At 36.2% G+C, this 24,535-nt stretch overlaps 1 protein-coding gene and 1 long non-coding RNA gene across 3 annotated transcripts in view; one reads left to right on the top strand and one right to left on the bottom strand.

Moving 5' to 3' along the window:
* The window catches only part of CHRM3 (cholinergic receptor muscarinic 3), a 265,327-nt gene that overhangs the window by 130,216 nt on the left and 110,576 nt on the right, over window positions 1-24,535 (bottom strand). The window lies entirely within an intron of this gene.
* LOC109144603 lies at window positions 866-19,741 on the top strand. Its single transcript, XR_002045468.2, has 4 exons — window positions 866-937; window positions 1,133-1,200; window positions 1,288-1,402; window positions 7,893-19,741. It is a non-coding gene; the product is annotated as an uncharacterized LOC109144603 (long non-coding RNA).

Genomic DNA, 24,535 nt, shown 5'->3' with positions numbered 1-24,535 from the left:
CCGCTATGGGGGAACATTTTAAGTATGCTTTGGGACTGTAACATGCCTTTGCTCATGTCTGAAAACCTGTTAACCTCTTAAGATCACTTGCAGAATGGTTCTCTGTGCAGCTGATGTTAAAGATCTGTTATTAATTGTGTATTGAATTAGTATATAGAACTTCAGTACTGGAAAAAGCAGCTCAGCCATTTCTTTATCAGTATCTTGAATTTTTCTTTGGTTTGTTTGTTTATACAAAATAAAAACCTGAACAGCTTTTGCCTGGTGGGGAGAAGGGATGAGGAAGAAAAAAAAAAAGAAGGGAATGACATGTGGAAAGATAAAAGCCCTGACATGAGACTCTTGTGTCATGCCACATTCTGTCATTAAATTCAAAACTTAATCAACAAATCAGATCCCCAAAATTACAAAGTATACTGTATCATCCCAATGCACTACTAAAACTAGACAGCGCAGGGAAAATAAGCCAGTGGCTTTGCTACCACGCTTTAACTCCTCTGCTCAGATAATACAGGTTTGGCTTTGCTCAGGATTTATTTAATTCTGAGTATTAGGAAAAGCTTGGGACTGATTACTACCAAGGGCAGTAGTAATCAACATCTGTTGTTGATATATGTTTACTCAGATGAGTTAATATGAGTAAAACACTGTAAATGACTCCAGAAGTATATAAACTCGGTGATACATGAGATTAAGCTCTAATGGGATATATCTATGAAAGCAGTAGGATGACCTATACCCTAACCAGGGGACAGAGGATCAGTGCAGACCAGAAGGTTTGTGTGCTGTACGTAGGCTTTGACGTCCACAAGTGGTATCATAAGAGCAGGCACTTCTGACTGATTCACTGTAATCACTCCTGCCAGGCAGCACTGCTGTGCTATTCTGTGATTTCACAGGCATTATAGCAATGGAAGCGCTGTCACCTAGACAAAATGTAAAAGTACACCTTTCTCTTGAGAACTGATGGCAACCCCAGCCACATTTTCTAGCTGGAATAAACATGGGTTTTGCCCATGCATGTTTCAGTCTGCATTTCAATTTAATCAAAGAGATAGTGTTGTTTCTATACATTCACAGAAGAAGTGACATTCCCTAAAGCATAATGACTCTGTTTTTCCTGTATATACAGTTTTCCCAGTGATGCTTTGGAAGGCAAAGAAAATGATGGGCTTCTTCTGATAGATGATATAACTGGAGGTGACTTAGATTTTTAAATATTCCAGAAAAATTAGATGCCTTAGAAACTGGGGAGAGGACTCATACCTGTTTTCTTTCCTGTTACAGGTGGAGGTGGAAATATACTGGAAAACCATTTTCGTCATCAAGGAAAGCTTAACTGTACCAGAGCAATCCCAAAGTGATGTGAACCAATGCTACCTACCAGCAATACTAAAATCAGGTACTTGGCTAGATTCTGTAAAAACTAAACTAAACTATCTTTAAGCCAACAGCTGAATCTGAAGGTAAGAAGAAAATCTGGTTAGATTGGCAGGGACTGCTGTGTTTGGCTTTATTATTGTCTTTCCCTGGACTATGAGAAGCAGTGTTTTTCCTACAAATATGTTTTATTTAACATATTTTCCATTTCTACAGGCACTTAAGCCATTGGCAATAACCTTCATTTCTTATACTCTTTTTCTGAAGTATCCTGTAATTGTGCTTTTGACCTTTTAAGTTACATATTCAGTGGCCACCAGGAACATACCAGTAAAATGCTTTATGAACCTTCTGAACTAGAAATTTACTAATAATTGCAATGTTGGGGAACAAGCCTTAAAAACACAGGTACTTCCATTCCTATGGTACACAATCATATTAGCTTTACATTTCTGCCAAAGTAATGCAATTCAAGACTTAATAAAAATATTAAATTGCTTAATTAATTTAGAGGCATTAAAGAACACCAGGATGTATTGAGACAATTAAGATCTTTAGCAGCATTATTTTATGATATTTTCTGCCTCTGGAAGGCAACATAATATTAGCACACCATCAGCCCAAGCAAGGGCTCTCACTGGGATAAGATTTTAAATTACTTAATAAAGACTTTATGGACAAAAATTCTGCGATCATCTTCATGAGGTTCTTAAGTCAAGTAAGGTCCTGATTTATTACAAGCTAACAACGTAATTACAGAAATTATGCGTCTTGCTGACATTACAGAAAATGAGACAGAAATCTCAGCTATTTTTCTAAATGCAGCAAAAGGAAAAATTATCAAAGAGGAGTGAAAACCCTCAAGGCTGAGCCCAGTCTTACATTAGTATAAAAAAATACCAATGCAGAATAACCAACAGAACTCATTGTGCCTTGTTTTTTCTTGCCAAAAATGTGTTAGTATGGGTAACTTTCGAATTAACTGCATTCAGGAGGAATAATACCACTCCAATGATACAAAAATGATAACTGCATCAATTCTAAAAAACACTCCATTTTTTTCCATCAGCAATATCCCTATGGCTTAATTTCCCAGAGATATAAGAAATGTCCTGAAGAGGGCTGTTGATACCATGTAACTTAACTATTTATTTTATTCTGATTTGAATCATTCTTTGCTGGAGCTTCTCCCCAGGATCATAGGAAAAAAGCCCACTGGCTAATTTAGATTAAATATCCAACACCTAGACAGGTAACTTTAGGCAAGCTGGATTCTGCCCAAAACTAAGTCAAGAGTCTGAGTAAAAATCTATCCCTTTCCTTCTTATACAGCAGTGATACACTCAAGGTCTGAAGACTTTTCAAGCCAGAAAATATCACCCTCTTCCCAGCCATCTGAAAATGGTCTGAAATCCATTGATTGCTAACTAAACTTCTAAGTCACCAAAGTAACTAAACTCACTCATTAATTCCTGTATTTCTACCTGATTTGTCTAGCTGCTGTTTAATTAGCAGCATTTACGAACAAAAATCTAAGCATTAAGAATGTGCAATGAGGAAATGAGTCTGATGTATATAACTATGTAACAGGTAACGTTAGATAGAGAGAAAATCATGCCACCAATCTTTGTAAACATATGTCAGTAGAGAAATCAGTTTGCTTCAGGAGTCATGGCTAAACGTTGGTTTTCACAAGAACTCTACCAGGAATAGCATGTTGTTGAACTGAGCTCTGAAACAGGGAGGAGAGCAAGGTGCTGCTCTGCATGTCTGTTCCAAATATAATGCATCCCTTAGCCATCCTTTTCCACAGGAAAGAGACTGTCCTTGCACTGACTGGATTATTCTGAGAACACGAAGCTACAATATCACCCTTTAGGCACCACTCATGCCACCTTTCTTTCAGCACAGGTTCTCTGACCTGCAGATATCTTCCTCTGTAAACCTTGGTAAAGCATAGTTTAGCTTCAACAGGCATTAAGATAGTACTTCATGCCCTCCTATTTTTTTAAAACAGTGCTGCCAGCCAAGCAAATATATTGGTTACAGACAGGAACAGCAGCTGCTTCAACTCTGAATGTTATCATATTCCTTTTTTTTTAAGAAGAAAAAAAAATTTCTTTATATCCTTTTTTACAGTCCAGGAATAAGGTCGTAATCTTGTTCTACATTAAATCAATGAAAGAAATCCAGTGTCAACGCCCATGAAGCAAAAACAAGCAAGCATTCCTAATTGCTCAATATTGGTACTGCTCTGGAAGACTGCTTGGCAAAGCACTGCTGAAAACAGCTTCTGGTGTCATTTATTCCTTTAAGTAGTACAGTTTTCTTATGGGGAGCTAATTTAATGGCAATACCAGTTCAAATCACAGGGTGGTTCTTTAACAGCTAGTAATTTTCAAGGACAGTCTTTATTACCTTGCAGCAAATAAATAAATTCCATCTACAAAACTTTTTTTCCCTACCATATAATATCAAACAAGTCAACCTTTCAAGGTCCTGCTATTTGTATGGCTACACAGTATGAAAATAGCTCTTTCTCAGCCCAGCAAATGAAAGGAACAACTGGGAATATTTTAATAAGACTGTAAATTCAAAAAGCAGTATGAAATTATAAAAATTGTGTTGATGCCTCAAACACTGTTGTATATGCATTAGAAGTAAAATTGCCATATATTTAAAGGCCTAACACTCTGAAAGAGAAGAAAGCAGTGTAAGGAAACCCATGATGGGTAATAGTAAGGGTCCAGTAATGCAAGCTCCCAGGTGGGGTTTATAAGCCTTCAACCTGGTGGTATCATCTTATTTCAGGCAGAGGGAGAGTAGCTGTTGGTTGTGTACTTGCAAAGACAAGTGAGGTGAATTTCAAAGAAAAGTTAGATGAGAAAGAGATTTGCCCTCATGCAGAGAACAGAATTTTATAGTGGACATGACTTTGACAATTACTTTTACTTAAAAGAAGCCTTTTTTACAACGTTCTAGCATTCAAACCACTCAGTAAACTCATGATAGTCTCTCCAGCAAATTGATGTGCAACCAATCTGTGCCTGTTAGGACACGACCTTTTCCCTAGGATTTTATACTTCAGTGAAGAAGGATGCACCTGATTTGGGGGAAGGGGGAAAACTCCACTCTGAGCAAAGTATCTTCCCCAGCTGCTTTCTCGTCATTTTAACAGTGCAACAGTACCTACCAAATGGTAGAGCAGACTTGCTGGGCTTCACTGTAGTTTTCTTCTCACAAGTTTGAGATTATTAAAAACCCCGTAATCCACATAAGATTACAGAAAAAAAGTTCATCATCATACTCCACTGCCTCTGGAGGTAGGTTTTTGCCCATATCCTCACCTCACAGTAATCCCAGTTACTAAACTGCTGCAACCCAAATACTCTACTCAAGCCAAAGCTCATCCCAAAAGGAAGAGACACAAGGAAAGGAGTCTCTCTCTTCCACTTCTAAATGTACTGTGCTCAAATTGAAGAATTAAGGTCACTGTTTCTTAAAAGATTATTTTGATGAAATTTTATAATAAATCTATGCATAGCATTCATACTTATTCATTCCTAGACACAAAAGCTTTTAGGGAAAGAAAAAACCCAAAGAATTCACCCAAAACCCAACCAAATACTGCAGAAGCAGAAAGATTAGGCGATTAGTATTCTAGTGTAGAAAGGAATTATTAGGCTTTGCTGCAATAATTCTGGTGCACCAAACACCCTGCAATCCTTAATGCAAACCTGTTTGTACAGCACAGCAGTTCTGGTGGGCTCCTCACAGACCAGCGAGTCTCAAGCCAGGATTAGTTCCATAGTAACAGAGGAACCACACATGCTGCAAAACAAAGCCTCAGCTTTGAATTTCCAGCTGCACTTTTCTTTATTTCCCTTTCTTTGCCTTTCTTCGCCTTTCTTCGCCTTTCTTCAACACAGGAATGCTTTCCCCTAGCTTACAGTGCATGATCTACGCACTCTTCAATCTACCTCTATCTCTTGGTTTAAGAAACTAGTTTGCTGAATTCTCCTAAAAGAATTGGGAAGATGGCAAGATTGCTACATGTTTTGCAGTGGCATATTCCAGAACATTGCCCTGCAAGTCGTATCTGAAAATATATTTAACTGTAACTCATTCACTCCTAGGAAATTAAATTTTTCTGCTGTCAGGGAATCACTAAAATTTCTTATGTTCACATTAATTGTATCTACTAACTTTAATTTTCCAGATGCAGGATGAGAAGATCAGCTGCTTGGGAATTCTGTATCTGTAAAGATGCAAGTCAAAAACCAAAAAAGTCTAAAAAACCCCTTTTAAGCAAATATACAATATCAAGACTAAAATATAGATACAAATAAAGTAATAAATCAAAACAAAGAAAAGAAGGGAAAGAAATTTAATCTGTACATAATATCTCAGCTGATTCTGAGGAGTGTTTTATCTATTTGACTAGAGAAATATCCAACTGAAATCTTTTAAGAATTTTAATTATGAAAAACCTTTTTTGTTATTAAACTTAAGTTCTTCTACTTGTTCAGAAATGACAAATATACCACATTCCTACCTCAGGTTTACATATCTTTAAATGCTAACATTATAGCAAGAAAAGGAAAAAGGACAATTAGAAAATGGTCTCACTCCTCCTAATGTATTCCTGGGTTTCGTCTTTTTCACTTGCATCAATAAAAAACAAGTTCCTTTTTACAAGAAGACATTCTAACATCATTGTACTGTTACTTTTTGGAAGATTAAAGTTCTTTTTATTGCTAAAGGAATTCAAAGAATCCAGCCATATGCAGTCTTTTCAATCCAGGTTATTTCTTCAAATAGAGTTCAAGCAGATATTAACATATTCCAGTTTTATATGCTTATTGAAAGTGAAATTATTTTTTGAGCTTTTTAGGTTTTCACTATAATCAGGTTTGATTTACGCAGAAAAATGCTGCATTTTGAAAAAACAATGAAAAGCATCTCAGTTATTCAAGTGAGATGTGGTTAGGGGTTTATCCCTATATTTTTTCAATTTTTTGTTTTAAATGTGGCTGCTAAACTTCTTCAAGTTTCGTCTTTAGTTTTTTTTTTCCTGTCAAATACTCATCAAGACAACAATCTTGATTATCTAAGACAATGATCAGTGGCAAAACCCAGAAAGCAATTATTTACAAGTAGCTGTCAAGTCCACTTTTGGTTAGGCAAAAATTTAATTCAATTGACAAAATGAAGATGCTTTCTATTTTTAGGTTTCCTGTTACCAATGTTAACATAAAGCCTCTGAGACTGGGTCAGTTGGTTAGAGCATGGTCCTAATAACACAAAGGTTTTGGGTTCAATCCCCATATGGACCATTCACTTAAGAATTGGGCCTGATGATCCTTTGGGTCCCTTTGAACTCAAAATATTCTGTGACCTGTGATTTAATACGAGGCTGTTTTGCAGTCTTGAATAGTAAGCATGACATTTACTTGAAGCTGAAACTCCAAACCATAAAAAAAAAATGTAGTTGAGTTATACTTACAGATAAACATTCTCATTCAGGGTGCCTGAAATCCCACTAGACTGTATAGCACCCCTAGTAATCTACTTGTAATACAGAACTATAGCCCAAGAATGCATACCTAAAAAAGAAAAAATAACATACAGACAAACTCACATATAAAGCAAATATTCATTTCCAATTTAATGTCAAAGTGTCTAAGCCTTCTTTTCCTTTGCCTCTACGTTGAGGTATGTTCTTCCAATAATTTGTGAAATTATTTGCTACAACTCATGTATTTGAGGTTTTCCCATGCTGATGTGAAACACAGCAGCTATCACAACAACGACCCAACTGTCCACATGCCTTGTGGATGTGCAGAGTATTCAATTTACACCACACATTCGCAGCTTCCAGCTGTATAACAATTTGCATCTTTGGGCTCTCTGGCAATGTATAACATGCAGATAATTTCACTTCCAAAGGGCACTTGGAGAAAACACATTTAAAAGGCCAAGCAGTCACTTAATTATGAGAACAGCTCAGAAGTTCTTCCAGTGCATTGAACCCAGCTGCCTAAGGAGCCCATCAAGAGCCAGATGTCAGAAAATATCTTTCAAGAACTTGCCATTTGCATTCTGTGATTGCCATGCAAGAGGGAAAAAAGGTGGACAAACCATCTCATGGGATAGGATAACTGGCAATCCCTGCAGAGTTATATCCTGATCAAAAGATTTACAAGACTGCTTGAAATAAGAGATGAAAATTAATGGATAAGTAATCATGGACAGCAGATTTGCATCTAAACCTAAACAGATATTAGCAAATAAAATACATGTTTGTTTTGTTGCTTTTTTTTTTTTTTAATTTTGCCAATTAGTTACATATTTTTGCAATAATGTAAACCTAACTTGCTTATTACCACAGCTAAGTTTTGGGACATTATGAATACCTGGAATGGTAAATGTGGTGGGAGTGATTTCGCTTTTCTTTGCATTAGTTTTGTGTTTTAATGTTAAAAATTAACAGGGTTTTTTTCTTTCACTAGAGCCTGGGGACCTGTATTGTGAACAAGATCGGTATTGGGTTTAGAAGCAGGTAATAAATAAGTAGTGAAATGGACAGATTAACAACATATTTTGAAAGTTCTAGACAACTTTTTTCCTCAACCATCAGAAATACCACCTATAAACGTGTAGATATATTTAAAAAGAGACTTCTTAAGCTATACTGTCTTCAGCTTTTGCATACTTTATAAGAATTTGACAAAACCTAATAAAAGTATGTATTCCTTCTAAGGAATTGCAACTGAATTCTACAGTTCATAGATCCAAAATAAGCAGTTTGTGTAACCTTACTTTAAGTTCATTAACAACAGAAGAATGTCGCCTTGGGGAATTTGTCTTGTTACACGTTCCTAGAGATATACACAGAGCTCAGACGAAGAGACAGTCCATAACCCATGCTCTGTCCTTGAACCAGCATTTCCATCAATATTTTACTACTCATTTCTAAAACAATCAGATAACTTTCCCTTTGAATTGGGACTTCAAAGCACTCAAAGTTTTGGATCTAAAAAAGTTTTCTGATTACACACTTAATCTAATAAAAAGTAGTGTACAAGACTATTTTAAAAGTATTTTCCTACAAAGGATGACAATTTCTTTGGAATCTTTCTTGTTCCAAGCAATCCTGGGATCATCATTAAATACTGGCAGCTTAAAGATTATCTCTGTGTATTTACCAAATCTTACTCCAGCTCTGACAAGATAAGATAAAAGAATAGTGTTACTTGCCAGGGTCAAGAGTTATAGCAGTCTAAAATGCAGAGCACTTTTCTCGATAACAGAATTTTTTTAGAATAGGATTTTGAGGGAGTTTTTTGTTTGTTTGTTTGCTGTAGATTTGGCTTTTTGGATCAGTTTTGTTTTTGGTTTGTTTGGTTTTTCTTTCTAAAGTAGGATAAGAAGTCATAAAACAACAGAAGTAAATGGAAAAGAACAGCATTTTCTAAAGCGATAGCTGAAGTAGTCCAGTAGCTATATAAAGTAAAGGAATACTATAAAATGCATGGGAGGGAAAAAAAACAAACCACCACTCTCTAATTTTTGTACAAGAGTCAATGCAAATCATAAGTTACTTCTACATGCATTGTGATTGATGTAATTTGATTTCAGAGCCAACATTTTCTTTGTACAACTCTGCTTTTTCTTCCCTCTGGTTATGATTTTTAGCACACCTGATCAACTGAGTTTCTCCCATGAGGAGATATTTTTTTTTGCTCATGGCAAACTGATGACCAACCCTGTTGCTGCCTGGCCCACTGTTGTAAGGAAACGTAGCAACAACACTCCTTTTTCCCTCACAAAATTAAGTAGGCTATAATACTCGAAGAACACTTTAAAGAGAAAAAGCCAGCAGCTCTTGGCCTGAACCTGACTAATACAAATTTCAGGCCACATTTGAAAAGGAGAAACTAGATTATAATGTATAAAAATACCTGCAATAATGAAGTCTATGTGTTCTTTCACACTTCTTTCAGTCTTTGACTTACTTTCCCTTCCACTTCTGTAAACAAAATGTCAATCTTCTAACATATTTTTCTTGATCTGCAGCATTATCGTTTTTGTGGGTGCTGCTCCTTCAGCCTCTAAATAATTTATTTTTCATTCTCATGTCCTTCCTCTCTGTCTTTCCTGTTGCTGAGATGTTCTCTGTTCACCATCCTTCTTCTTGCTAGATCTCAGTTCTGTAAGCTATTTCTCTCCTTAGCAATTTCTTGATAGCCCTTTTGATGACCTTTTTTCACCAACAAGAAGCATCTGAACTGCTGCATCAGTGCCACAGCAGTCTGGAAGTCAAAAATGTTTAAAAGGTGTGTTAGAAATTCTTATGTCACAGACTATTTTATTATTTATACTTTTAACTTTTGTATTTGAATGGGACTTTTCACAGGGATTTTGAAAGAAAGCAGATTTTGAAAGGTGGAAGCAGAGGGACATAAACATCATGAAAGTGCTGGAGACGGTTTGCAAACAGCAATCTCAAAACAAGGAAAACCTAAACCTGTACATTGCTTTTATCTCCAGACAGTTTTCACTGCCAGGTGTCCTCAGAAGGCCAAGAAGTGGCTTGTAACTCAGTCAGATCATGAAGATCCACCACCATTGCTCCCATCAGAACAAGAGCAGAGCTAAGCCTTCCTTTGCCTTCAAGTAGGGAGTAGAAAGGACACTGAGGATTTAGACATATTTCAAAAAGTTGCCCTAACAGTGCCATGGAGAGAGAGATGAGCTAATGCATTACCTCTGTTCTAATTTACTTTTTCAGTATATATGCTAGTTATTTACTTCTGCATATGTCCCTTATAAAATATGATAAGGAGGACATAAACCAGGTGATGAGGCACACTGTAAATTGTGAACTACGACTGTGAAAGCCTGTAGAGAAAAACCCTGGGAATCAGTGTTGATATAAGCATAGGAAAGAGAAAAGAAAGCCCCAAAATTAATAAATTTAGTCAAGGATATTTACAGATTACTAATGTTTTATAACACTTGAATAGAGAACTCGATATGCTATTTGCTTTCACAGACCTGTCATAAAAACAATGAAGAAAGAAAAATAAAACAACCTTCCTTGGAAAATTAATAATTAAGGTAAGAAGATATAATCTAAGTTATAGGGAATACATCTGCTCTCTCAGATGATAATATGATAAATCTTGACAAGATGTTTAAATTTGCACGAGTTCTCATATATTCACAGAAAAATTGAGATATAGGAATTAGTATACCTTGCCAAGGAAAGGCTCGTGAATAAAAGCAAAACAGCAAAGTGGATCAGAAAGAACTACTAGGTGTCACTAAAATGCCTGAGGAGACTTATTCTAAAGGAAGTCATAAAAATCAGATGAGTTGGTCTGAGAGAAGAATTTGCTGAAGAATCAGAAAACATGAGAAAGCTGTGAACAAGCCAGTCACCTAGCTGACCTTTTTTTTTGTTTGAGAGTCTTCTCACATTTCTTTTCCTGTTCCAGTCCATGTCATCCATTGCACGCAATTAAATCTCTTACAAGAAATCAAAACAACTCTTCCCAACCACATCTAGTGTAAGCAGCAAGGCAAAACCGTGCAAAAATGCTTGTTCACATCTATCTCCAATACTAATTTCAGGAAAAAATTGACATCCAAACATTGATATTTCTAACTAATTTTAAATTAACACACTTCAAAAATACAAGAAATATGTGTGAGAATTTTGGTTTTTTACAAAAGCAAGTCCACTTCTGCTAAAAATGGACTGATTTTTTTGCGTCTAAAGACAATTAAGGCACTTAACAAAAAGATACTAGTAACAAGTTACTAGTATCAACTGAAAATTGATATACTGTTATTGATCACTTCATAGTATCAGTTGATACTATTGCCATGATTGATTTTATACAAATTAATTGATTTTTAATTCCTTGCATCAGATTTTCAATCCATTTCAACTATTGCAGAAAAAAAAAAAAAAATTTATTACCCCCGTGCCTGCCTCATATTAAATCTCTCTTTGTTCCACAGCACTGTGCATATCAAAGAGCATGTTAGAAAAATATTGTCTTCACTTTCTACAGATCTTGTAGAGCTGAAATGCCTGCTCAGTTACAGACACTTACAGAGTGCACCACTTGGTCTCTTCTTCCAGTTCTCCAGCATGGAGAACACTACTACAGGCAGCAGCTTCTCCATTTTTCACAGAGTATCAGTACCAGTGGAAATTTGCAGGAAAAAGGCATGACTGCAACTTGCTTTCTGAAGTGGGATCAACAGGCAAATACACACAACAGGTCATGGCAAACTACTGAAATGAACCTGAGAAATACATGGGCAAGCACTGACAAGAGCTTGCCTTCACACCCAGCCTGTACTCCCTGGCAGCAGCCATGAAGTGTTTTTCTCTCTTACATTTCATACAGCCCTCTCAGAGCTCCCTGTTTGATGTCAACTTTTGCTAAGCATCTGACTCCGCAAAATGTGAGATGCTCATTTCTGGGCTAGAAGTGCCTTAGGCTACTATGTTTAACCTCCTGCTTTCAATTCCATGTGTTTCACTTTTCTCCTACATGCTGACTGTACTGTTCTGATGTACACAATGATAAAGGTGGTAGAAACTCTTTTTAACATAGGTTGAAAAATGTGAACAGAAACAAACAAGAGTTTGCTTCCTCTTGGTGCAGAATGGTATTTATGGGTACCCTGTAGGGAACAGATCAGTTACTAATGACTATGAAAATACAGCCTTGAGATACTGAACTTAGAAAGATCTCTGTTTAACAATGGATTTTTTTTCTGCTTACAAAAGAAAGTGCTAATTGGTGGTACATAAGGTATTAACATTTTTTATGAGCACTACAAAGCTTCAAAGGGTTTAATTGATTTTAACTTTTGCTAGTACTGTTCCATGTCTGAAAACAGTTTTCTGTCAGTTTTGGTTAACAGCAGCTTTAGTATTAAATGTCTGCAGCAGAGTTACTCACAATGTGAAGGGTATGTTACAGTGGGGAACATTTTTATATGAGGAGAAATGTGTTCAGAGCATTTAACCACTTTTTAACTTCACACACTCAATTCCAGACCTAATTGCAAAATGCTTCTGAACAATACTTTAAAAATTATAACTTATATCACTTTTGTCAAATGGAGGTTATAACCAGCAAGCAATCTCTCTGGATGCCTACAGAAAAATTTGAACTATGATCTATGATATAAAACATTAGGCCATCTCTTGGTAATTTCCTTTCCTCCTTTTTCTGCCTCTCACAAGAAAAGAAGATGAATCACTTTTCCAATCTGTTTCAGCACATAGCTGCACCAACAGCTTTGTGGTAACACAGGGATGGGTGACAGGCAAAAAATACCAGACTTCAGCATAGCTGAATACCTGTATTGTGAAACCCAAGACTGCTTTGAAGGTGTCGGTGCTGCTGAGACCACAGAGCATCCTTGCCTTTACATGATGTTACTGGAGACAAATTAATTATTTCGAGTTCTTAAAGTTCACCATCTACCTCTTCAGGAACTGAGACTACACAATTAGGAAATAAAGCAGAATCTGCTCGCTCAGAACATCTGCCCCGTTTTTACTGCAGAAACAACTTTACTAGTGGCACAGTTATTAACTATTGTTAATAACACATATTGACACTGCAGAATCATCAAATCCTCATAAGATGGATCTAGGAAATAGATAACAATTGCCTAATTATTTTTTGTGATTAAATACAGAAGAGAATCCAATTAAGAGTCACAGGTTGAGCTAGAAGCAACATCACTTGGAAGAGAACTCAGCGTTCATAAGGTACAGATATATTTCACCAGGATTATTAAACACCTGACCTTATGTGGGCTTCACCAGGAAAATTTCCACAAGTATAATGGACAACTTTATAAATGGGAAAATAATTTATGAATGATGATTTCTAGACCAGTCTAATGTAAACCAACTCCTCCTTTCAAACCAGAAGGAAAAAGTCAATTTTCCCTTTTACACCAACAAACAATACCAACTCTATGCTACATGGCAAAAGACTTTTTGAACCAAATTGTGAAGCACTGCATTTGATGCAATGCCATTTTGAAATTTAGAAAGACATTATGTGAGGGCCATCGTGAAAATTTATTCCGAAAATTTATGTGGAATATTTCTCAAATAACTAGTGAATCTGTTTTTTCATGTCTTCAGCCAAACACTTTAACACTCAAACAACCTTTAGTGGTCACTTAAAGTCAGTCTTGGGCCCAGTGACTTGTAACAGCTGATTCAAACATTGAATGCCATATGCATGCACAAAGAAAAGAAATAGCCATTTTGAGAAGAGTTTCAAAAGCTTTTCTTTGAGTTTCATTCACATGGAGGATGAGTAGGCTTGACAGGGAAAAGGCGACAAAAGCTCACCTACTCTGTTTGAAACTAATCTAACAGAATAATCTTATCTGAAAATAATATGCTATGAACACCGATAATTATGTTAAATTGTTGTGTTAAAAGATAAATTGTTGTGTCTTGTTATTGCCAGAAGATTGGATTGCAGGCATCATTTGCATGTGAAAAACATTGCAAGAATGTTAGGAATCACATTAAAAAGTACATTAAAATCTTTACATCACTTTAAATTCCACTGCCACTGTCTTTGCCTCTCATCATTTTAAAAAGATGGGAAGGTGACAAAGTTACTACAGTAGTCACACCATAGTATAATCTTCTTCCCCAATCACCAGCAGAAATCTCCCAAGACTTGCCTTAATGGCTGGTTGGGAAATTTCTAGTCAGAGAATCACAGAATCATTTAGGTTGGAAAAGACGTCTAAGATCACTGAGTCCAACCTTTGACCCACTGCCATCTTGTCAACCACACCATGGCACGGAGTGCCACATCCAGTCGTTCCTAGAACACCTCCAGGATAGTGACTCCAACTTCCTGGGCAGTCTGTTTCAATGTTTAACAACCCCTTCCATGATGAAATTCTTTATGATGTCTAGCCTGAACCTTCCCTGGCACAGCTTGAGGCTGTGTTGTTGCATCCTGTCGCTGATTGCCTGGAAGAGAGGACCAACCCCCACCTGGCTCCACCCTCTTTACAGGCAGTTGTTGAGAGTGGTAAGGTCACCCTGAGACTCCTTTTCTCCAGGCTAAACAACTCCAGCTCCCTCAATATATGCACTAAAGTCCATATTTGACTTGAAACTAGCATAACTATTACATCAGCCAGAATAAATCAGAGCAAGTCAGAAGCTTGGTTTTAGAGCTGAATTGGTTCTTGGCTGCTTCTGAGCATGGATGGAAAAGTGGATGTGCATGGAAAGTACTTATGTACCTCCCCTCAGTGTTCCAACAACTCTTCTACATGCCTCTGAAATAAGTTTTTAAAAACATCAACTACATGGCTTGGGTAATATTTTTGCAAGCAATGTAGTTTTTAAAGCAATCTGAATTTATCAAATTGTACTAGATACAAGTACTTACTAATGCAGTATTATCTTCAGAATAGCAAATTTGTTAGCATACATTACCTAAGACAGAGAATGCATCCTAAATACCTATTTTTAATAATTTGTAACACTTACAAGAAAATTTCAGTTCAGTAAATTCCTCTTGTTCTACTGAAGTATTTTTAAATGAAAATCTAACTAAAATTGAGTATTTCACTATTATTTTTTGCATTCAATGACCATCCTAACCCCTTCTTGCTCAAGCTGTGAAATGTAATATATATTATGGACATAACCCACACATAAATGTATATTTAATAGCGATGTGTTGGTTAGAAGAATGTCAGATCATAGAAATATTTCGCAATAAGAAATCTATTTATTCTCATTTCCAATTTCTGATGCATTTTAAAAAAAAAAGGGCATACATGAAAATATAATATGTTTACCATTAACTTTACTGCCTTCTTTAAGGTTTTGCAAAATAAAACATATTAATTTGCACATTCAGTAAATTAGCATGGATAATTAAAACAATCTGCTACATTCCTCAAATCCAGAAGTCATTATTAACAGCTACTTTGCACTTGAACTAAATTAAAATTTGGGAATTCAGAGTTGCTGGCAACTTCTGTGTTGGCAAGAATACACAAGCTGAAAGTGGATTGAAAACAAGACAAAACAAAAAAGGCACTGAGAATTGCTTAGGTATTAAACAGAGAACAACATTTAGTCACATGGCTACATCCTGGCAAAATCATTTGAGCCTTTTGCTGGAGCAAGACACACATTTCTGACAAACACAATCTACTCCATTAAACATTTGTGTGTCAGCCATGCTTAGCAAAAAATCTTTGACTGCAGCTACATTAGTGAAATTTAAGTTGTGCCATGTATCATTTCAATTAGATAAAGATTTGGTGAATAGCTAAGCCTTTTATTTTATTGTCTTCGCAATCTTGACTGGATATTTGCTCGCTGCACCAACAGTGGATAATAGGATAGAAATTCTCTGTAAGGAAAAAACAAAAAATCAAATCAATCTGAATAGTCCATTTTCAGTTTGCTGGCAGAAGGGTGTGGGGAGAGAGGGCTCTGAGAAAGAGGTGACAGAAAATAATTCCTTAAAACTAGACAGAGGGTGGAATTCTCATACTTAATAGAACCTGAAGGCTCAGTTTGAAAACACCTCATTATTTAGACATTTCTCTGTGGGTAAAGAATTTACCAACTCTATCCTTCACACTTATCTCTGACTTTCCATGTAGTGATGGTTATATTTCAAGCTCTTACTGCTGCTCTTATATTTCTTCATGGGTCATTGTACTTCAAGGGTACGTATCTCTGACAATGTGCAAATTCCTATTAGTGATGAGACCACTCTAAAATATGAAAAATTTCTCAGCAGTAATCTCAGCAAAGTCAGCAAAAGAGAATTATGCAAAAATCATTGCTATTCAAAAGGGTCCCTAGGACCAATTTTCCTGGGAAAATCCTGAAGCTGTAAAAACAAGTAAGACTCAAAAGCATCATTCTCCACCTTGATGTTGTTTTGCCATTTACATCCTTTCCCAGACTCTGAAAGAAGGCACCTGATCAATTACCCCTGGGCTGTCACAAGTCCCTCTGTGTCTTCCCAGTGCTCTGGTTTGGTTGCACAACAGGGAAATCAGACAAGATTAGAAGAGCTGAGTTTGGGGAACAGCTACAAAACTCAATTATATATTTGAAAACACTTGAGATACACAGACAATAGTATGTGAGATTACCCTTTTGATAGGATATACACTGTGCTCTCAGCACATCTCTGGACTGAAGTATTTCTTTGAAATGTCGGCTCCTTCTACCTTTTTGAACTTTAGATGAACCAAAGCAGAGAATTCATATATTTCATATCTCTTCTTAAAAGTACACACATAGGATGTAAGATACCACAAAAGTTGCAGTATAAATCAGTTGTCATCATCTGTCATCTTTAATATTGGCATTTTTTCTCCAAAACGAATAAACTTCTTGAGAATGACAGGTGATTTTCCCTTATGGTATGACTTGCACAGACTTTTTCCCTTCCTCTTTTTTCCCCAGTTTCACTCACTTTAGTTTTATTGCTATTGGCTAGAAAGTGCACTCTAATAAAACTTAGCCAACCTGTGTGTCATGTTCAGTCCAACTTTTAGCAAAACCAGTAGGAGCCCCTGCAGTGAGCCAGTGGGGTAAAGAGGGTGCTGGGTAAGAAACAGCAAATGAGGAGCCCCAAGATGCCAGACCAGTCCCCATCTCCGCTGCTGCCACACCAGAGCAAATGAATCACGCAGTGACTTGGTACAGTTCACTTTTTGATCTCTTTACATCAGTAACACCTCATTGTCACACCCACTACTGGCTACACTGAATTAGCATGAAAGGGCCTGCAGTATATACTGTATACTTAACACCTAACAGCTAGATGTGACATATACTCTTACATATTAAAAAAAATCTTCACTCAGAAGGCAAAAAATTTGAATGTAAATTCGTATCAACTTCAGGGAAGTCAGTAAGTTTATATCATCACAAGGGTTTAAAGGGAAGAGTCTGGAGTCCTGCCTGGGATTTTTTTGAGACTGAAATTTGCTCTGGCTAATGTCAGACCAATGTAAATTCTGAGGAAGCCCACTGAAAATACATATATATGAATCTAACACAAACTGGAACCTACTTCAGGATCTTCTCACACTGCATATAGAGACACAAATGAAAATACTAACAGGTTTGCGACATAAATTAAGTGGGTTTTGGAAATACCATCATTTATCATGTCATATCTAAATGTCACCTTTAGTTCATATAAATGTCACCTAATTAGTTCATATAAACGCTTTTTCTGAAATTACATCAGCCTTAAAATTTCAGAAAGGTCAGAACTGATAAGGAGAAGTACATATATTCTCTCTGCCCCTGCTTAGAGTTATTCTGCAAAATTGACAGAGAATTTTGTCTTTGGTAACTAATGTAAATAAGACAACCCTGAGACAATGTTTAACACAGATGTGTGTTCCAGACAGTCCTCAGTGGCAAGATACACATTATTCCAACTAAATTTTTGAAAAGTAAAAAGCACTGAGTTTATACTCCATATTCACTCTCCTACTTACTCAGTAACCTTCTCATTAAAAGAGAGAAAAAATAAAAAGGTTGCCACAGCTTCTACATGGATCCTTCCTTTAAGTATTTTGCCTTCTTTCTTTCTTAAATGCATAGCATTTTTTTCCAAATAAATCCAAATCATAGTCCAATCATAGGAACAAGTGATTTGCTGAATTTTATCTGCCTTGTCAAGTCCTTTTATTTACATTTAGTATGTTTAAACACTGCAGGATTTACCTTTTTGCATTTTAAATCTGGAGCCTGAAAATAAGCCCAGTGTGGAGTTGTATCCCAATAATGCATCCTTACGAAATGCTGATAAACAGGCCACAAAACATGCCAATGAATTTTTCTGATCCTACATATATCAAAACTTCACTAAGATGTTTTACAGTCTGTAATCCTGCATATATCAAAACTTACCTAAGAGGGGTTTTTGTTTCCAAGTCCATATAGATGCTTCAAGACCGATTACAATTTTTATTTATCTTACAATAAGGCTTGAAACAATTGCTCCCATAATTGGTTTTCAGATTAAATAAATCTAAAACTTCAAGCTAATGACAATGAATAAAGAGAAAAAAAGATCATGTAAGATTTCAAATTGTCTCACAATTTTTTGTTGGTTTCCAGAAAACACTACATTGAAATCCCAGAAAGAAAGACTGAGACAAATTTTACAAATTTTTATAGTTTCAGAATATTTCCAAAGTGAAAGGTTTCATAATGTGACATTCTTAACATGTAATTAATTAATCAATCAAAAAAATTACATAATAGCCCTTTTACTTTTCATATCAAAATCAATTCTGAATTCATTCATGGAATATTAAATGGGTTAGAGACAGAAAAAAATCTAATTTTCCTTTCTGCTACATTGGCATAAAGGAAAATATTGTGGAGCATTATTAAAAAAACCCCTCACAAAGCAAAAGAAAGTAAGCCTAGATTAATACTAATGCTTGGTGGGTTCAGATTTTTCTCTTGTCTGTTTTGGTTTTTTAATCTTTATTTCATATGCTGATAACCACCTAGAAACACTGCAAATGTGCTGCATATGACATTGGGCTTATTTCAAGCCAAAATTAAAGAATGCAGATGCAAGTGTTTTCTGCTTCATCACTCAGTGGAAAGATTCAAAGTCACAAGTGAAACATTTTGAGAAAGAGGTTACAGTGAATTAAAACACGCGAAATATACAGAATCTACAAAGTAGTTACAATTTTGTCTTCTAAACTGCACTTTTCTTGCAGTTTAGTTTCACCACATATGTCTACTTTGCATGCAAGAAGATGGCTTTGCAACATCAAGAAAAATGCAGATGAGATTTGCTCCAGAGGTGCACTACTGAACTAAAACTCTCAGTAGTCCAACAGCCATTGGTCACAGTTCGTTTCTGTACACCACCTTACTCCTACAATTATTCTTCTGTACAAAAACGTAAATAAGATATCTGTATGTATAGTCACATTAGACAGTTACTATAATAGACTGTGTGACATTTAATATTTGCTTTTAACTCTGCTGAACTGCAGTCAAAATTCCTGCTGTTATGTGACTGTAAGAATATAGTTTCTATTTGTGTAAATACATAGTTTATATTTGTATAAATGCCCACTGAAACCTACTTAAGGAACAACAAGACCAACACCCACTTCAACAGTTCAACTGAAACAGGATTTCCTTTTTGGCAAGACAGCAATTTACATTCTAAGTCTTTGTTACTTCTTTCTAAAACTTCAAATCAAATGTGAAGAAAATATTTTAAGCTAATAAAGACAGCAGCTCCATGTCTTTCTTTTAGTGGTGTGCATTCTTTGATCAAAAAATGGACATGCACTTAGGCAAGGAAACCTTCCACCTTCCATGTGACCAGGCTGGTCAGCGATCCATCCAACCCAGTCTTGAGCACTTCCAAGGATGATGAATCCACAGCTTTTCTGGGTAACCTATTCCAATGCCTCACCATCCTCATAGCAAAGAGTTTCTGTCTCATATCCTATCTAAAGCTACCCTCTTTCAGTCTGAAACCACTTGGCTTTGTATTGTCATTCCACCCCCTTGTTAAAAGTCTCTCTCCAGCTCTCTTGTAGGCTCCCCCCAGGTACTGGAAAATTTCAATTAGGACACTCCAAAGCCTCCTCTCTTCCAGGCTGAACAATCCCAATTCTCTCAGCCTTTCCTCATAGGCGAGGTGCTCCACCTTCTCTACTGAATTTAGTGGCCCTCCTCTGGACTCACTCCAACGGGATGATGTCCTTCCTGTGCTAGGGGCCCCAGAGCTGGACACAGAACTCCAAGTGGGGTCTCACCACCGTGGAGAAGAGGGGGAGGATCACCTCTCTTTACATCCTGGCCACGCTCCTTTTGATGCAGCCCAAGATATGGTTGGCTCTCTGGGATGCAAGCACACATTGCAGACTTATGTCCACCAGCACCGCCAATTTTACAAGTGGCAAGATCCGCTGAATTTGTAAGAGCAAACAAATTGTCTCTGAAGTCCAAAGAAAGTGGCTGTAAAAATAGCCCAATACCCCATCAGGATGCCAATGCTTAACATGTTCAATATAGATAAAGAGGATGAATATGTTAAACATATGTTTAAAGAGTCTTAAATCTCTGCTCTTTTTTTCTTTTCATGCAGCAATTGGTCCCTATTCCCGTATTTTTCTCTCCTGTCCTTCTTGTCTTCTGCTTAAATAGTGTAGACAAGTTTGACAAGCTTAACAGAACTCTGAAGAGATGCAGTGCTGTGATAGGTCAAAATGCAGTCAGCAGCCTTGCTTCAGGCCAGGAAGCCCAGTTACTGTAATACTGCCCACCACATTTCACTCATCTGTTTGAAAAGAAAACCTTGAAGTCAAACCCCTCCATTCTTTCTTCTCATCCCTTCACATGTTTTTCCAAATGATTAGAACATTTGTGAGAATAATTTAGAAGAGCCATTACAAACGCTAAAAGGAAAATAAGCTGATATCAACACTGGCATTTCTTGTCATCGAGAGACAATACATTCTAATAGAATTACTACTGATAAATAAGGAAAGGAAAATTTTAACTTTTGAATGTCAAGAATATATTTTTACTGTTTTTCTTTTCTATTTTCATATGCCATTAAGATCAATGGGGGGTAGCTGCATATAAAGATAGCCAATTCCCATATGCAATCAAACCACCTTCATGATAAACAGGGATGTAATTTCTCATATGGAAAGATGATTCTAATGCAAAACTGAACCTTCTAGCTCCATACAATTTTCTTCAATGGGCATGAGATAGGGCAAAAAGCCTAGCCTATTCTTTAAGATAAGAAAGAGACCTAAGTCCTTATGTTTCTTTTACAGGCAACCTGAACCCAAATGAAAGAAACATACTTTTAATTTTTCTTTCATCCTCTTTTTAATAATCTCCTATCACAAAGTCACTTCTTAATATAAAGACTATAAATTATATATGTATAACTATGTAAATCATACTTATAGTAAGTATAAAGCTATAATATATATCCATATTACAAAAATAACGAACCTTCTATTTATATATAAGATAAAACTAATATCTACATGAAGTAAGTAAAAATTAAAAGCATATTGGAGAAAGTTAATAGTGAGATGCATATATTTATGGCAAATTCTTGCAGTTTCCAGTGTTTGCTAAAAAATTTCAGATGAAAATATGGGTAGGTTTTTTGGGTTTGTTTGTTTTAAGATTTATATGGATACAAGTAATGGCTACCACTGGGTAATTAATATAATGTGATAAAAAGATTGGGGGATAAATAGTTCCTGCAACAATTACTAGTTATTTACTACATACCCGAATATATTTTCCATAGAATATGTAAGTGAATACATATATCTAAATATAAATTCTTATATAATTTTACAATTTCTTTAAGTTCAATCTCTACATGAATTCAATATAAAAAAAAAAAGAAAAAGAAAAAAAAAAATCACCTAAAAAGTTCTCTGTAAAAAGGTTGTGGAAATGCTCACAACAAAAGAAAAAAGTCCTATGAGGATTAAATGTAAGGAAAACTGAAGCAACCCCTCTGCAGTGCAGAGCAGCATTTCTGCAAATGAGAAAATGTACTACCACAGGTCACACGGACTGATGAAAGCCAAAGGCTCTGTGACAACACTCACTACAAGCAGCAGATGCAACTTCAAAAGCCCTGTGAAATGTCTAGATAAGAGCAGTTGTTCTGGTAAAGCAATTCTGCTTGTCCTTTGCCCTGGCATAAATAACTGTGCAATCAAAAAGTACAATCTGCTCTTTCTTCTGCCCTTACCATCTGTCCTGCTCTTGCATCACCATGATAGGCACCTCAGCAATAACCAGTGAGTACGGGAATTTTATCAGACAGACATGGAGAACAATATAAAAAGCAAAACAGATTTTTAAAAGGAATCTAATGAAAGGTCAGAGGAAAGAAACCCTGCATGTTGTTTTATTTGTTTTTTCTCTAAAGAAACACACAAAAGCAAAATCACCAAGACAATTCATGTGTATTCTGCCAAAATGTGATAAAAGTGAACATCCGGAAAAAATTAACCTCAAGAATTCTTCAGGATAATGAGGTTTGAAACACTTTATAATGATGACTTTATAAATAAGTCATCATTCTCTTTACCTCCTTCCACACAGGTTTCTGTTATCTCATAATCATTTAATTGCATTCTTTTTGCTTCTTTTCCAGTACATGTTTCTTTCTCAGTATTTATGTTGATTGTAATGACTACTCCGCAGCTGAAAGATCCATTATTGAAAACAATTCCAATGTGTTTTAAAGCAAATGTTTATGTTGATACAATGAAAGGCTTTTTCTCATCAACTGCATCCTTGCATTTAATAGAAATCACTACTCTTCTAGTGAACAGACATTAATTTTCCAGATAAAAGAAATCAAAATAGTCTATTTTTAATAAAAATATATGATGATTTCCTTCCAGGGAAAAATCACCAGACACTATTAGCCACTACACTGAGAAGCACAGACTTTCCAAATACCTCAATGAAGTAATTTTCAGACACTAAAAATATAAAGCAATTTACTCACTACATCTTATTAATAAGAAATTAATAAGAAGCACTGAAAAATAATAAGTATATTGTCCCATCTGATGATGTTTTAGTAAAGTGAATATTCTCTCAATTTAACACAATGTGCTAAGTTTCTAGTGGCGTTACCCCTGTACAGTGAAATATAAATACACATCATGAAGGTGGCAGCCCTTCCCTTGGCATGTACAAATTAATACTAAGAAGCATCTTCTGGGTCATGGAGGGCCAAATCCTTGAAGCTCACAGCAGACTCACAGTACTATATTTGACTTTTCTAAGCTGCAAAATACAGAGATGCTGACAATTATCCATTTATTTTCCCCCTGTATTTCCCTCTGGCCATTCACTATGGGGACAGATGGATGCTGTTCCGTAGCTCACTTACCCTCTGTCATTACACCCATAGAATAGATTATGGGTACACAGTGCTAATGAGACCCTCAGAACAAAATATTAAATGTCAGTCACCCTTGGAAACACATAGCAAATTAAAACTAATTTCATGTGTACACCACAGAATTACAAATTGATTTTGACATGACCAGAGTAAGATAAAAAGCCTGTAACAGAAAGCAGAAGGATCTGGACTTTATAATTAAATAAAATACTGATGTACGCTAGAAAAAATAACCCAGGTTGGTGACTCAGCTACATCTCGTGGGTACCATTATGATGAATGAAGGCAGCTCATGGATCAGTACAAAGTTCTTAATCAGACACTCTCCCAAATCAAATTACAAGTCAAAACAATAGGGAGGCACCTCAGAATAGCCCATAGCCTGATGAACTAACAGTAGTACTACAGTGAGGTGTTCTGATTTCAGTACATCCTTTACATTTACCTTTCTCTTTTCTGCCCATCCCAAAGAAGTCCATTGGGCAAGTGGATCCTTCCAGCTCCTGCTGTCCTGTGAGACTCTTGAATCAGACATCATTGGAAATGTTCAGTCAGGTTCTGTGAGCTCTGAGCAATCTGATCAATTGAAAGATGACCCTACACATGGCAGGGCCTTGGGCTAGGTGGTCTTTGAAGATTCACTTCAATCCAAAGCACTCTGTGATTCTATGATCTGTGGGAAATGCTGGGGCAGGTTGCAAGCAAATCCTACCTATACCCATATGTTGCCTATGCTTACAAAGATTTGGCCTTTCATATGGCAGAAAAAAATCACAGAGTCCATGAAGAGAGCCAATAAACTCTCTGATTAGCATCATCACCAAGTAGATGTTATAGTACAATTGTAACAAAAGAGAAGGCAGAGAACAGCTTGAACAACCAAATGTGCTTGTGGACAGATACTCCACTACCCCAGAATGACACTGGTAGGACCCCACTGAAATGAGACTATGTTAAACAGAGTGGGGACAAAGATGGTTATCTTCAACACTCAGCTAGCCTTGTCACCCTGTAATTCTTTTACAGAGCTACTGGTAGGTGATCTAAGATGAAAATTCTTTCTCATTAAGGCAGCAGAAACATTATCTGAGTCGTACTAAGACTCATTTTGATAGTTTAATGGGACC

Source organism: Corvus cornix, chromosome 3, assembly GCF_000738735.6.
Source record: "Corvus cornix cornix isolate S_Up_H32 chromosome 3, ASM73873v5, whole genome shotgun sequence".
Taxonomy (NCBI): Eukaryota; Metazoa; Chordata; class Aves; order Passeriformes; family Corvidae; genus Corvus; species Corvus cornix.
This window is presented reverse-complemented; position numbering and strand designations above follow the sequence as displayed.